Genomic DNA, 13,408 nt, shown 5'->3' on the forward strand with positions numbered 1-13,408 from the left:
GCATATGAAGATACTAAAGCAAGATACCAATTAAATATTCATACATTCAATATTTCAAAATAAGGAATTTGGATATACACATGCATAATTTAAAGTTCTATAGTGAAACCTGTCTACAAAGGCTATTTCTACTGTATTTCAACAACATCCAAACTTGAAATATACAATGCAGTCTTTCAATACTGTGTTAAAACTTTAAAGTATATAATAATTAATTTCAAGCACTGAACACAGAATAATAGCCATGTTATGCACACAGCACTTTTCAACAAGAACTTACTGCTTTGCCCCATGTATTAAATGCCTTCTGACATTATGAAATGGGGCTCTAGGCACCATACTTTTCTATAAGGTAGTGTCAGATGAGAAATGATACTTATTGATTAGAACAAACTGAACTTGAATAGATAAACTCTAGATAAAAGATTTCTAGTTCCTGAAATCATAGCAACCATAGCCTATTGAGTTAAATCCTAACCTTAGCCATCTGTTTATGAACTCCCTAGAATTCATGCTCACATCTAAAGCACGAATTCGGCCCTTAATTTTGGTTTTACACATATATTCAAGCTTTTGCTGAGAAAAGGCCCCGAGTACAAGAGAAATACCCGAATAAAATGATGGAGGTGTCTGCTACTATCATGATGGCCAGTACATTTTTTGTACGAATGATGTAAAGATCTCATTATTATTTGTGTTGCTGTACATAAGTAACAAAGCTAATTAGTTTGGGAGTTTATGAAGTCCTCTTGCATGCAGAAATATCAGTACATTTTAAATCCAATTTACATATTAGTGCATTCCCCCTGCTAGTTACATATGAACATTCAATGTAAACATGTCATACACATACAATGTGCACTTAATATATTATACGACTAAAAATGTCTCAGTAAAGACACTATCCCTAAGATCAGTTGTGATTATGATTCTATTATTTTCTTAAAAGGAGTAGTTAAAGCAATGCATCCATCAAGAGCATTCATTTTTATTTTGACTAAAATGCTGGGAAAAACTTTACCAACTTTCAGAACAATATCATGACCCTGTTAGCACATATTTAAAAGAAACCCTTTTTTAAAGATATCTTTCTTTTTTAAAGGGTGACTCACTTCATCTGATTGGTAGGGAATTAAAAAAAGTAAAAAATCATAACGGTAAAGAAGTGATGTTAAGTAATATAAAGCCATAGAAAATTTGTATCTACGTAGCAAATGATTTCATATGAAAACATCTATGGTCTCACAATGAATATATTTTTGCCTTAGAGCTAATACTTTAATTTTCAAGAACCAAGAAAGAGGTGGGGGGGGGGGGGAAATCAAAACTAGTCAGTAACAATGCAGCGTCGAAAAGCAATAAACTCAAAATTAAGTTATAAATAATTTAAAGCATGTCATGAAGCTGTATTAATAATTCATTAGATAAATAATTTACTAAATAATCAAATAAATAAATAATGAAATACATAAATAAATCAGCAAATAAATAATTCTGCAAAATAACCTAAACAATAAGTCACTAAAACAAATGACAAACCTACAAAACTACAATGATTTTCTAAATTCTGATAGTTTTAAATAAACAAATGTATATAAACTAGATCAATCTTTGTTGGATAGAGAGATATTTTTCACTGCTATTGGTAAATTCCTGATTACACTGCATAAGGATACAATTTCAGATTTTACAAGAATGCAGCTTTTTCTTTGTAAATTATTAACATGATTGCTACAATACATTTTGCCCCGTATTTTATATGTAATCTCTTTATGCAGTTCATTTTTCCCCAAAATAAATGAACCACCTCTTTATAACATTTAATTCTCATTCATTTTCTCAGTGCAGTACTTACAATACTGCTATAGCCTTCTTGGTGGTTCTCTCACTATCTCTCGGTATCTTCTGCAAACCTTCAGAAGTTTTGCTGCAGGGGGAAAACAAGTAGAATAACCTTAATTATTACAGATGGTATCTCATTCATTAGTGGATGACAACTTTTTATTTGAAAGCACAAGAAAAGCTGTTTTATAATTCTACAAAGCCACTTAATGTGAAACAACCATCACCGCTTGCAGACTACCTAAAGTTTTTAGAAGTCTTTGGTAGAATGAGTTCAAGCAGACTGAGGCCCGTTTCTTATATTTAAACTGACATACAATCTGTGCAAACTGGCATTATTTCAGATGTAAAGACAAAACCCAAGAAGGACAAAATGCTTGGCTGACATCTAAAGCTATCCTTAATTTTGGAAACTCATAGTCCTTGAAAGTATGAGACCACTTAATTTCCACTATCTAAGTGTATTCACAATTTAATTAGAACACCGAACACAAAATCCAACAGTGACACTAAGAGTCAAGGAACCAGTGACCTCATGAAATCAGCCCCTCTCTGCATTTATTTTAATACATTATATTGACTTGCACTATAGCTTGCTACTGAGCAGCGTTCAGTAACATGCCAAGTACTGGGTATTGATTTGACCAGTACTCTCCAAATTGAGGTTTCTTTATGACGCTCCTTAATACACCATCCAGGCAGTGTCACCAACATTTATTTTTTGAACACTGTACAAGCCTGTAATTGTGTAAAGGTGACAGATACAAAATTACAGTATATCACTATAGAAATGTTAGACACTCATGAATTTTGCCATAGGAAACCCATAGACAGTACAAAGGATGATTTATTCTTAAAACTACTTGGGCACATTATATTTAACAAGTCTCAAATTCTCCTTAGGGATTATAATAAGGAAACACTTGCTTAAATCATAAATTTTATATTTATCTTGGCTAAACACCCTCCTTTGGATAGACTGCCATGTTTTGTCAAGAAAAATCAACACAGTGGAAATGAAGTACTTGTTCTGTTGTGTGGTCATTCAGAAGACTATGTAGAAGTAATGTAAATGTGCACCAGCGTTGATGATAATTTCACGCTCTCATACTCTCATTTCAATTTGCTTTAAAAAAGACCATTCCTCCTGGCTAAATATAGTCATCATGAAAAAGCACACCTTTCCTTTGAGCTAATAATATTACAAGCCCCAAAACACAACAGTACAGCAACTTCTGTAATATTTTAAGGATTCTGAAAACACTCCTCCTCTCAGGAAATCTTTTTGAAGGTTGGGATAAACGAGAGGATACTTTCTCCCAGTACCAAGACTGTATTATGTGAATAAGAAACAACAACAACATGTGTAATGTTCCTGTCCTTCAAACTACATGGCACATAAACTTGGAAAACAAAGGAAAGAAAGAACCAATGGGACAATGGATCAGAGATGACCTGATGCCTCTGGAATTATTTCTCAGTGTAATCATACTCACTTTTTTAAGTAAGAAGTGAGCGTCAAGCTTCCAGGTTTGTTTGTTTTTAAGGTTAGTTTTACTTTCATTTAATATTTAATTTGGACCATGAGGCTCCAGGACAGATCTTCCTGTTTTTTTCCATTTGTACCTAGTTCCATGGTAAATATGTACCTCACTATGGGGAGGCCAGACTATCAGGTAATGCTGCTATTTCAAAGACCATTTAGCGCTAAAGCAACCAGGGATGGGCTGAAAAGGATAAAAGCACTTGGTACCATCCTTAAAAAAGGGCTGGACAGAACATCATGTTTGTCCTCCATTCAACAAATTTAGTTGTATGTGCTGTTTGAGGAGCAAAGCATATATAAACTGAGCCCGAGATCCCTCCTGAACTCTGTCAGCTTGCACACTCATTACTTGTGTACAATGGGATACGTGATACACATCTTCCTTCAAAGAGATCATAGGACTTTGCTAAACATCAAAGAATGACCTGCACAAAAATAGTACAGTCCAACTGACAAACAAGGTTCTCTGGGTAAATGCAATATTTTTTTTTTTGATCAACTAAATTGTTGGAAAAAAAACTCAACGATGCCACCCGAGTACACAAGACACTATCTGAGGTTCTCCCTATGCCTGTAGAAGGGTGTATGTGCCAGAAAGTTTGTAAAGAACAACTTTTCCAACTATTTAGTTGGTCTAATAAAAGATATCAGATTGACCCAAAGAAGCTTGTCTGCCTATGTCCTTAGACCAACACAACTAGAAACAACGCAGATTGAGGCACTAAGGCTAGAAAACATGGTCCCTTCATCACCCACAAAAGCAGTATGCGGCCACACACAAGATATTGAGACTTGTTTTTCCATGCCTACAACCAAGCTTAAAGTAATTGTTATATTGAAACGTGTGCAACTAGATCATGTTCAGTACAGATGGACTATTCAGAGATGTTACCCCCAAGTCTAATAAACTTCACTGAGCAGTTTATCTTGGCCAAGTCTTAATGGATTTTATTGGGGTCAGAAAAAGGCTACAAGACCTTCCTGTGTGTCAAATATCTCATCCCTCCTTCAGATCAGGAAACTGCTAAAGCACCTCAGAAAAATACTTGGGAAAAGGAAAAAAAGGGTTATTTTGCCAAGTTTTGCTGTAGATTTTATATGGAAAGTTTCATCAGGCAGAGATGAAACACAGTTTTGTAAGACTATTAGCAATGAAACCAAGGGCTTGTACTAGAAAAAGTTAAGCTACCTTAACTATAGGTGTTACCATCTTTACATGCAAGACCAAAAATATAAGCATTAGTATCTGCAAACTGGAAAAAACTTACTCTGGCCACAAGGGGCACCCAACCTGCTTCTTTCATTAGATACATGGGAGTGGTACTCCCATGGTACTCCAGAAAAGGGGGGGGGAAAAAAAAAAAAAAAATGGAGAAATTAAGATGATTGTGTCATTTTAAAAAGTCTAAATAAAGAGGGATTTGCCTTCTACAAAAAAACACAAACAAAAACCAAACAATTAGGTATGGAGATACACAAACCCCAGGCTCAATTTGGTCAAGCTAAATCAGTGATTATCAACCAGAGTGCCACCACACCCTGGGATACCTTGATACCCTTTTAAACAGGGACGGACAATTATTTTGGGTAGAGGGCCGATTACTGAGTTTTGGAAAGCCATCAAGGGCCTCATGACAGGCAGCCAGGGCAGATATATATTAATTTTCTTAACTTTTTGGGGGGCCTGCAGGCTGGATAGAATGGCCTGGCTGGCTGGCCACATTTTGCCTACCCCTGCTTTTAAAGGTGCTGAAAGGTACCATGCAATAGTAGCACTGCTGGATACATAAACATGATTCACAAAATAAGCCCAGAAGTGTCAACTATGCATCCGGAGGGTTAAAAACAAATACTCTGACCTGTTATGGGCCAAGTTCTTTGCAACAGAAGAACTGCTCTATTATTTTTCCATAATGAAAAAAAAAAAACCTGAAAAAAGAGCTGGCATTTCCCAGGGGGTGTCTTGAATCTAAGAAGGTTAAGAATCACTGAACTAGATAAATAGTAAAGTTCTGATCATAATACAGGTTCCAAAGACCCTTTTAACTGACAAAAGATTACACAAAATATTCCTCATCTCAATATTAAAATGAATAATTGCCCCGAAAACTTGTATTTAGAATTTAAAATGCATCACACTAATGATTTCCACGGCTATGCCCTCCCCTCAGTTGTATGCACTTGTGTATCCTAACTGATACATTAATGAAGATTCCTGTTCTGGTCCGGTTTCTGCTCTTCATATTCCATCTCCATTAGAAAATATGAATTCCTGTTTATTGTGTTATGGCTTATTACTATACTTGAGTAGAACTTATACATGCATTTCAATCATCAGTCTTAATGATTTTCATTTTGTTAAGTAGCATATTTTTATCACTGTAATCTAACTAAAGGTTTTAAAAATAACCCAGTCTTAAATAACTTTATTACTCAAAGTAATAGAACAAGAAAATCTTTACCAAACACTTTTTGAAGTTTTGGAGATTGTAGCATGTCTTTGCAGGAAAGTATAAAGTCAAACTAGTCCTTATAATATTGGCAATTATTTTGTCTTGATATGCGTAGAATCATGAAATAAACTCTCCTCCCACCCCCCCGACAAGACAAGGAACTTTATTCATCTTCTCCATTTTATCTCCAATGACAAGTTTTATGCTGTTTCACCAAACTAAGGTATTACTGAATACCAAGCTAAGTTATTCACTCACCTACTACTAATACAATATGCAAGTCATTCAGTTGTCATGATGCAGTTATCCATATTGCCTAGTCAGGATATAAATAAACAAAAAAAACCCAAAAAACCTGATCGCTAGCAAAGGTTTATCTCATATTCCCACATGTACAGCATGTCACATTAAATATATGCAAATCAACCTCTTTCTCTTCTAGCTTTTTTGAGCTGACAACTCCTATGACCTGAAGCCATGGTTAACGATTACAATTATTTGACTTTCATATTCATACAATCAGTCATCAGATATGCATGTTAATTAATTTCAACAGTCTAGTACTCTAATGATCAACGTTTAGCCTATATTTTTAAATGGCTAGAACAGTTAGTTTTATCAGTTTCCATAATTAACCCTTTGCCGATATCAAATGTAGTATAGATTGTGCATCTATCTACATGGTAAGCTGTATAGACATGCATATTAAATTATATTAAATAAGACTAGGGAAGTATTTTTATTATAAACAATTGTTTTAATAGGAAAAAATTGGTTTTTTTTACAAATTGAAAACATCAGATATTTTTCAATGTAAAAACTTGTATAAACACAATTACAAATTAAATATTTGATCATCTATTAAAACAAGACGTGACAAAACATCAATATAGATTAAGTAAATAGATCATACAATACATGAATGCGTGATAATTTCATGGCCAGGATTTTACCACCTTGGAGATTTTTTGTTGTTGCGCTTGTTTCATCTCTTGTAAAATAAAAGCTAAAATAATGTTTAAAAGGAACTAAACTGGATGCTTCAGAGTCTAATATGTTATGGATATGATTTTAAAACTAAGTGCAGTTATCCAAGTATTTCCAATGGTCTTATCATTGAAGCGCCACCCACAAAATAAAAGCATTACACAACACTACCCATGAAGGACCCTCTTTTCTGACTCCAACTCCACCATTTTACTTGATGTGAATTTAATTTTCATCTATAAGAATTGATGGCAAACTGCTCTTCCAGAGTGGTCTAGTACAAAATAGTGGATGCTGCATCTTGCTCTAAAAAATATAAACAGGCTTTGCTTCATTCCACACCTAAAGGCTTTGCTTCATTCCACTCCCTACCTTACCCATCATCATTTGTATCCAATTTCAGACTTTATCTATCACCACAAGTACCCATGCTTAGGCATTTGCAAGTAAATGTTGGTCAGCATACTGAATTGTAAAATTATTGGAATTAATGGGAAAACTTAATCTATGGAAATGATGTATTGAGAACCATTAAGCCAACCATCTTTCAGCAAACAATCAAAGAATAACTTTGTACCTGCTTTTATTGCCAGTAAAAATTAAACGTTTTTAAAAAGAAATTAAAAACAAAAACGAATAAAATGAAACAGTAAGGTAAATAGTATATAACTACTCTTACTGGTACAAGGAAGGTGACCTAGGCAGAAGTTATCATTGCTTTCATGACAAAACAGTTTTCCATCAGAATATACCAATACGCTGAAACTGAACCCTTTTGTGGGGCATGACGCCAGTTTCAACAGAAAATATCTTTTTCAGCTACAAAAGAGAATTTATGGTCAAGTGTAGATAATGAGGTATCTTAATGCACCTCATAAGTGTCTATAGATTGTAGTTAGCGAATTCATCTGAGATGTTGTTGCTTTATCCTCAAGTCCCCGCTATGCCTCATTCAGATTAGGGACTGGACCTTGGCCTCCCATATCTGAAAGAAATACCCCACTCGGCAGGCTATTAGCTATTCTTGAGTGGGTGCTATTCTCTCCTGCTGAAAATATTTGCCTGAGCAGAGACTTTAAACCCTCTCCCTCATTCCCAGGTGAGCATTATACTCAAACTTTAAAAGCTTTTTCTCTCTCTCTGAAGGCAAGGGCCATGTGATACCTTACAGATCAACTCATTGAGAGAAGCATGAGCTTTTATAGGCTATGGCCTACTTTGTCAGATTCTTTCTGAAGATGCATTAAACGATGTTTGGGAAAAAAACTGCAGAATAATGCAGCTAACAATTTATGTAGACACAATCTGAACCTACATTACCTTCTCACTGAATGATTATGAATAGTTTAACAATATGCCACTACGTTCAGTTTTCGTTGGTAACAAAAACTTTTTTTTTAAAAAAAAAGCTACACCATAGATGACCCAAAGAAATGGTTTAACATCTAGCACCAAATGCAAGTTATTAGTCACAAAAGAAAATTAATAAGATACAAAAATGTTGCAAAAGGGCACCTGATTTCTATAATGAGATAAGCACAGGAAACATTTTTAATGCATAAGAAAAATGGAAATAGATAAGAAATTTAACACATGAAAGCAAAAACAAGTGTTTGTTCAATTCACTAACGAAAGTAGATTGTTTATTATTATTTTTAAAATTGTTTATTATGGATTTTAATAAGTGTTTACATTACAGCAAGGGAAATAAAATCTTGTGCACAGTTAGGGTCTAAAGTCAGTCATGAATTTCCTTTCCTCCTCCCTACGAGACAACTGGGAAAAAAATCTGAAAGCTGTGGTTTTATGACCATGGCATAAGGACCAAGTATATTCAGCTCTTGGTGGAGGTCTGACCTCTCTCAGAAATTGCAGCAATTTCTCAGATACCACAACTGAGTACAGCATGAGGGCCCATACAGAACTGAAATTGGACTGTGTAGGAATTATGGAATATGGTCATCAACATTAAGTATCTTAAGGAAATGGAAGGGGAAATCTGCTTATAATTCTGAAGTATGTTACTGTTGAGAAAAATGGTTGCCAGGAAGAAACAGTTTTCCTGTCCTAATGTTGCTGTCACACAAGTCTAGAAGAGCTCTCCCTGATGACATTTTTTTATCTTGTCATGTTTAGGTCATGCCATAAACGAGTATGCACGTACTGGATGTTTCCTTGTCTGAGCAGGCTGATGCACTTTCATTCCTTGGCCTTCCATACACACTCCCTGTATCCAGGGGCAGATCCAGGGCGGGGTGCACCGGTGTACTTGCACTCCCCTTTGATCTCTGGTCCACCCAAAATTTAACACCAACTGCCAGGCAAGCAGTGGCAGCAGCATTTCTAGTCAGACAATGCTGAGGGAGTCAACTGATTTCATGCCTCATTTTAAATCTACCTGATCCCTCCAAAACTTGTCATTCCACAGATGCTAATGGACCTCTTTTTTAAATGGTCTTAATGTTCTACTAATCAAGCTCTCCTGTTTTTTCTGCAATTCTGGCATCTGTTAGCAACTCCTGGTAACAAAGCTCCTATTTCACAGCACTGTAGATTATTTTTTAACTCATTCCAATCAAGTTGTATTAGTTTTTGCTTAAAATTTTAAACAGAATAAATACAGCCCTAGGTCCCTAGCATATTAGTAATGCTTCTAGTTTATTTTTAGCTGGAGAAAGACGTGTCATTTTGTATTTGCGGATGCACCATACCATTGACACCTCCTGCGACAGTCAGTAGTTCTGCCTGCTTGAAGTGAAGTGCTTGCTAAGTGCACCGTAATGGAGCAAGACCAAATGTTACCTGTTGTTTGTTGATGTATTGCAAAATGTATTATAGCTAAGAGGTTTAGTTAAAGTCAGTACCCTCCTGGACAGAACAGATCAGGGACACGACTCTGCTAAGCTTTATCAAGAAAGACTTGTCATACATCAGGCATCAGAGGGGACTGCCGATAAGTTGCCGACATGAACTATTATTGTCTGTTACTGTTGTCTTGCTTATACTAAACACAGATGTGTGTATGTTAAATCAATAAGCTTTTCTTACCCTTTCACTCCTGACCACTCTCTCAATCCTAAACTCTCCCACTAGCAGCTGGGACACCTCCCTTTTCAAAATTATAGATCTGCCCGTGCTGTATGTTCCCACACAGCACAGGTTCTGTCTTATCTCTTCCAAAAAATAAGATTCTCAGTACACCTACCTCAAACTTTCAGAACCAAAGTTTAAACTGCTCAAGTACCCACTGGCTTAAGTATTACCGTCTTAGAGTTCCAACCTGGGGGGCATTCTGGGTTTTATTTCCCTTCACCAGGGTCATAGAGCAGTTGAAGAGGAACATACACTGTAAGGATTATAAAAATTAAATCTCTATTTTAATTAATATACAGTACAGGTTTCCCAGAATTTATGTGGTACACACGTTCCCAGAGAACAGCACATAAATCAAATTGTAACAAATAGGGATAAGTTCCCATGGCAGGGAGGGAGGCTGGGATTAGGGAAGGGGCGGGGGGAGGGGCAGCAAAGCAGAAGGAACAGAGTGGCACTCACCCCAGCCCCGGCTGCAGTAGCCCCAGAACTGGCCGGTGCCAGCTTCCTGCAGCTGCTGGTCTGCACCATGCTCTGCCTGTTCCCACTGACCTCTGCTCCTAGATTCTGTGCCTTGGTGCAGGCTGCTCATGTTGGCTGTTCCCCAGGTCACTCCAGCACAGGCAAGGGCGAGTATGGACAAGTGGAGCCCCACATGGTGCAGGGTGTGGCACTCACCCCAGCCCATGCTGGAGCAGCCCCGGGAGCAGCCAAAACCAGTGGCCTGCACCAGAGCACTGTACAGCCCAGGAGCAGACGTGAGTGGGAATAAGCGAAGCCCAGGCACGGGGGGGGGAAGGGGGGGGGGACAGGTGGAGCACGGTGCAGCGCTGCTGGCACTGACCACTCCCAAGACCACTGCAGCTGGGGCTGGGGTGAGTAAGGCCATGGCCCTTCCCCCCCCACACACCCACACAGACGTACCTGCTTGGGCAGGGGGGCATCTATGCTGGTTGCATAAGAGCAAATTCACCTTGCATATAATGAATTATGGGTCTAAATATGCTCATCACATAGAAATAAATTTGCATATAAAAAGAACCCGCATAACACAAGGGAAAGCTGCATACACCAGACAGAACAGAACAGACTGCGCTTGCCACCTCAGCATTCTTGCCACTCTAGGGCAAAGTCATTTAAGAGCAAAGAATGCTCAAAAGAGATCAGGATAATGCCCTCCCCACCCTTCATGTGGCTTCTTTGGCCACTATGCCTTTTTCCATCTTTCCTGTACAGCCAGTTTTACTCACTCATCAGCTCCTGCAGTTAAGCTGAACTACAGTTACACAAACACTGCCTCCCTGCCCTAGCTTTCTAGACCAGATTTCCCCCTATCCTACCAGCCTAAGAGAATCTGTGGATTAAGTCCCACTGTTCACACTAGTATTTTGTTTCACATCTAGGGATATTATGCTGTTCCAAATCCTGCCCTGCAGAGAAACTTAGCTAGACTGGTTTCCCCTTAGCTTTAACCATCCTATAGTCTTAATCAAATCAAATCCCACTTAAATGGAAAACTTAAGTTAGGAGTGGGCAATTATTTTGGCCAGAAGCCCACTTAACAAATTTTGGTGAATCAAGGACCATACAAATAAAGTTAAATGGTGAAGATCTGATTTTCATAAATTACAGATAAAAAAACAGATCATATGCTAAACGGCAAACACCTACTATTTCAAAAAATAATTTGTCCTGAATTATTTGGGGGGCGGGGGGGGGTTACTAGTATATATTGTGGCAATTGCATAATAGCTCACAATAAAGCCTCTCCCAAGGGAACCAATACCAACCAGCAAGACACTCAGCCAAGGGAGGATGTTGGCTGCCCAGCAGAGCCCTGCCACTGCCCAGCCACCCCATAAATCACAAGGGAGCTCCTGCCTCAGCCTGGACCCCGGCACCCCTCAAAAGCCACCTGCACCCCAAAACCCACTTCTTCCCATCCGTACTTAACCCCATAAAGCCTAGGGAAGCCCAACAGCCCCTTCCAGCCTAGCCTATCTCCCTGCCAGAGCTGTGTAGGCTGTGCCCACCTGCAGCCCAGGGGCCCCCTCCCCCCCAAAAGGAGCTGGGGGCAGCATCACTTGGGCAGACAAGACAGGAATCATACTGGATACCACCAAGAAGCAGCAGATGGCTGAGCAGTCTCACAGTACTGCATGGGGCAAAGCAGGTGGGGCCAGGGCTGGGACTTCCCCCACCAGGAAGCTCTGCTACCTCCAGGTACAGGTGCCGAGCGCCTGCCACCTGGTCCTAGCACCCAGGGTAGCTCCTGCTAGTTCTGAGCCACAGACAAACAGGGCGCCACCACTCCAGCCTCAGCAGGATTTCTGGGGCCTGAACACAGCTCAGCCAGGGCATGCCGCAGGGAGTCGGGTGGGTGGGTGGGCGGGCGGCAAGGGCTGAGTCCACCCAGCATCCCCTTGTATGAGCAGAGGCCAGAACTGGAGCCATCAGGGCCTGAGCATGGCTCTTCCAGGGCCTGCTGCTCCTAGACAAGCGGGGCTACTTCTGCTCAGGTCTCTCCTGTGGCACTAGGAAAGGTTACAGCCAGAGCTACCACCCACCTGCAAGCTGGACAGAATCAGTTGGTGGCCTGGATGTAGCCCATGAACTGTATTTTGCCATCCCCTGGCTTAAGTGATCCTCCATAATCCCTGGTCATGACACAGCTCTGACATCAGAATGACTCTATACACTGAGGAGTGATAAAGCTCTTTAATGACATGAACCAAAATTCATGTGATACAAAGATCTCAACATGTCACACTTGTTTTATCATGACTTCACTTTTATACCAGACAGCTTGTATCATACTTTAATAACTCCATAAACAAAAACAAAAGGAAAAAAAATTGTACTTGGCCCTTAAGGTTCCTGCATTTTACAAATGGTAGGTAGGTTTCATTACACCTATTAGCCTAGATATAAAAACAGGAATCATTCAACTGTATAACTCTCCTCAAAATAAGGAGGGAGGGTTAGGGGGGAGGGAGCATATAAGTCCAAAAAAGTTAACAGGAGGTGATACAGCAGACACTGAAATACTGTTAGTAGTGAAAATAATAGCAGGCAGAATCATAGGAGAGGAAAGAAATGCTGCATCCACGGAAGAAAACTTTTCAGCAAACTTAAACTCTACATTAAATTATTAGAAATGGAAGGCAGGATAGAGGTGCACCTAATTAACTTAGTCAGAAATACATAAGCTTTCATGAGCAACAGCTGACTTCATAAGGTAGATAGGATAGCATCTGAAGTGAGCTGCTGCTCACAAAAGCTTATGTACTTCTGGTTCTGTTAGTCTATAAGGTGCACTTCTACCCTGCCTTCTGCATGACTTCAGACTAGCATAGCTAACTACCTCTGTTAATAGAAACAGGCTGCGGAACCTGAACCTGTTCAGCCTCCAAAAGAGAAGGATGAGGGGGGATCTTGTGGCCTGTTATAAACTAGTCAGGGGGGATCAGCAGGCATTGGGGGAGTC

General features: G+C 38.9%; 1 protein-coding gene across 1 annotated transcript in view; it reads right to left on the bottom strand.

Moving 5' to 3' along the window:
• The window catches only part of TBC1D5 (TBC1 domain family member 5), a 475,698-nt gene that overhangs the window by 434,672 nt on the left and 27,618 nt on the right, over nt 1-13,408 (bottom strand). Inside the window, exon 2 of the mRNA XM_019535723.1 lies at nt 1,856-1,927. The gene's annotated coding sequence lies outside the window, so the exon portion shown is untranslated. The remainder of the gene's footprint in view (nt 1-1,855; nt 1,928-13,408) is intronic.

Source organism: Crocodylus porosus, unplaced genomic scaffold (assembly GCF_001723895.1).
Source record: "Crocodylus porosus isolate Cpor-Errol unplaced genomic scaffold, CroPor_comp1, whole genome shotgun sequence".
Taxonomy (NCBI): domain Eukaryota; kingdom Metazoa; phylum Chordata; order Crocodylia; family Crocodylidae; genus Crocodylus; species Crocodylus porosus.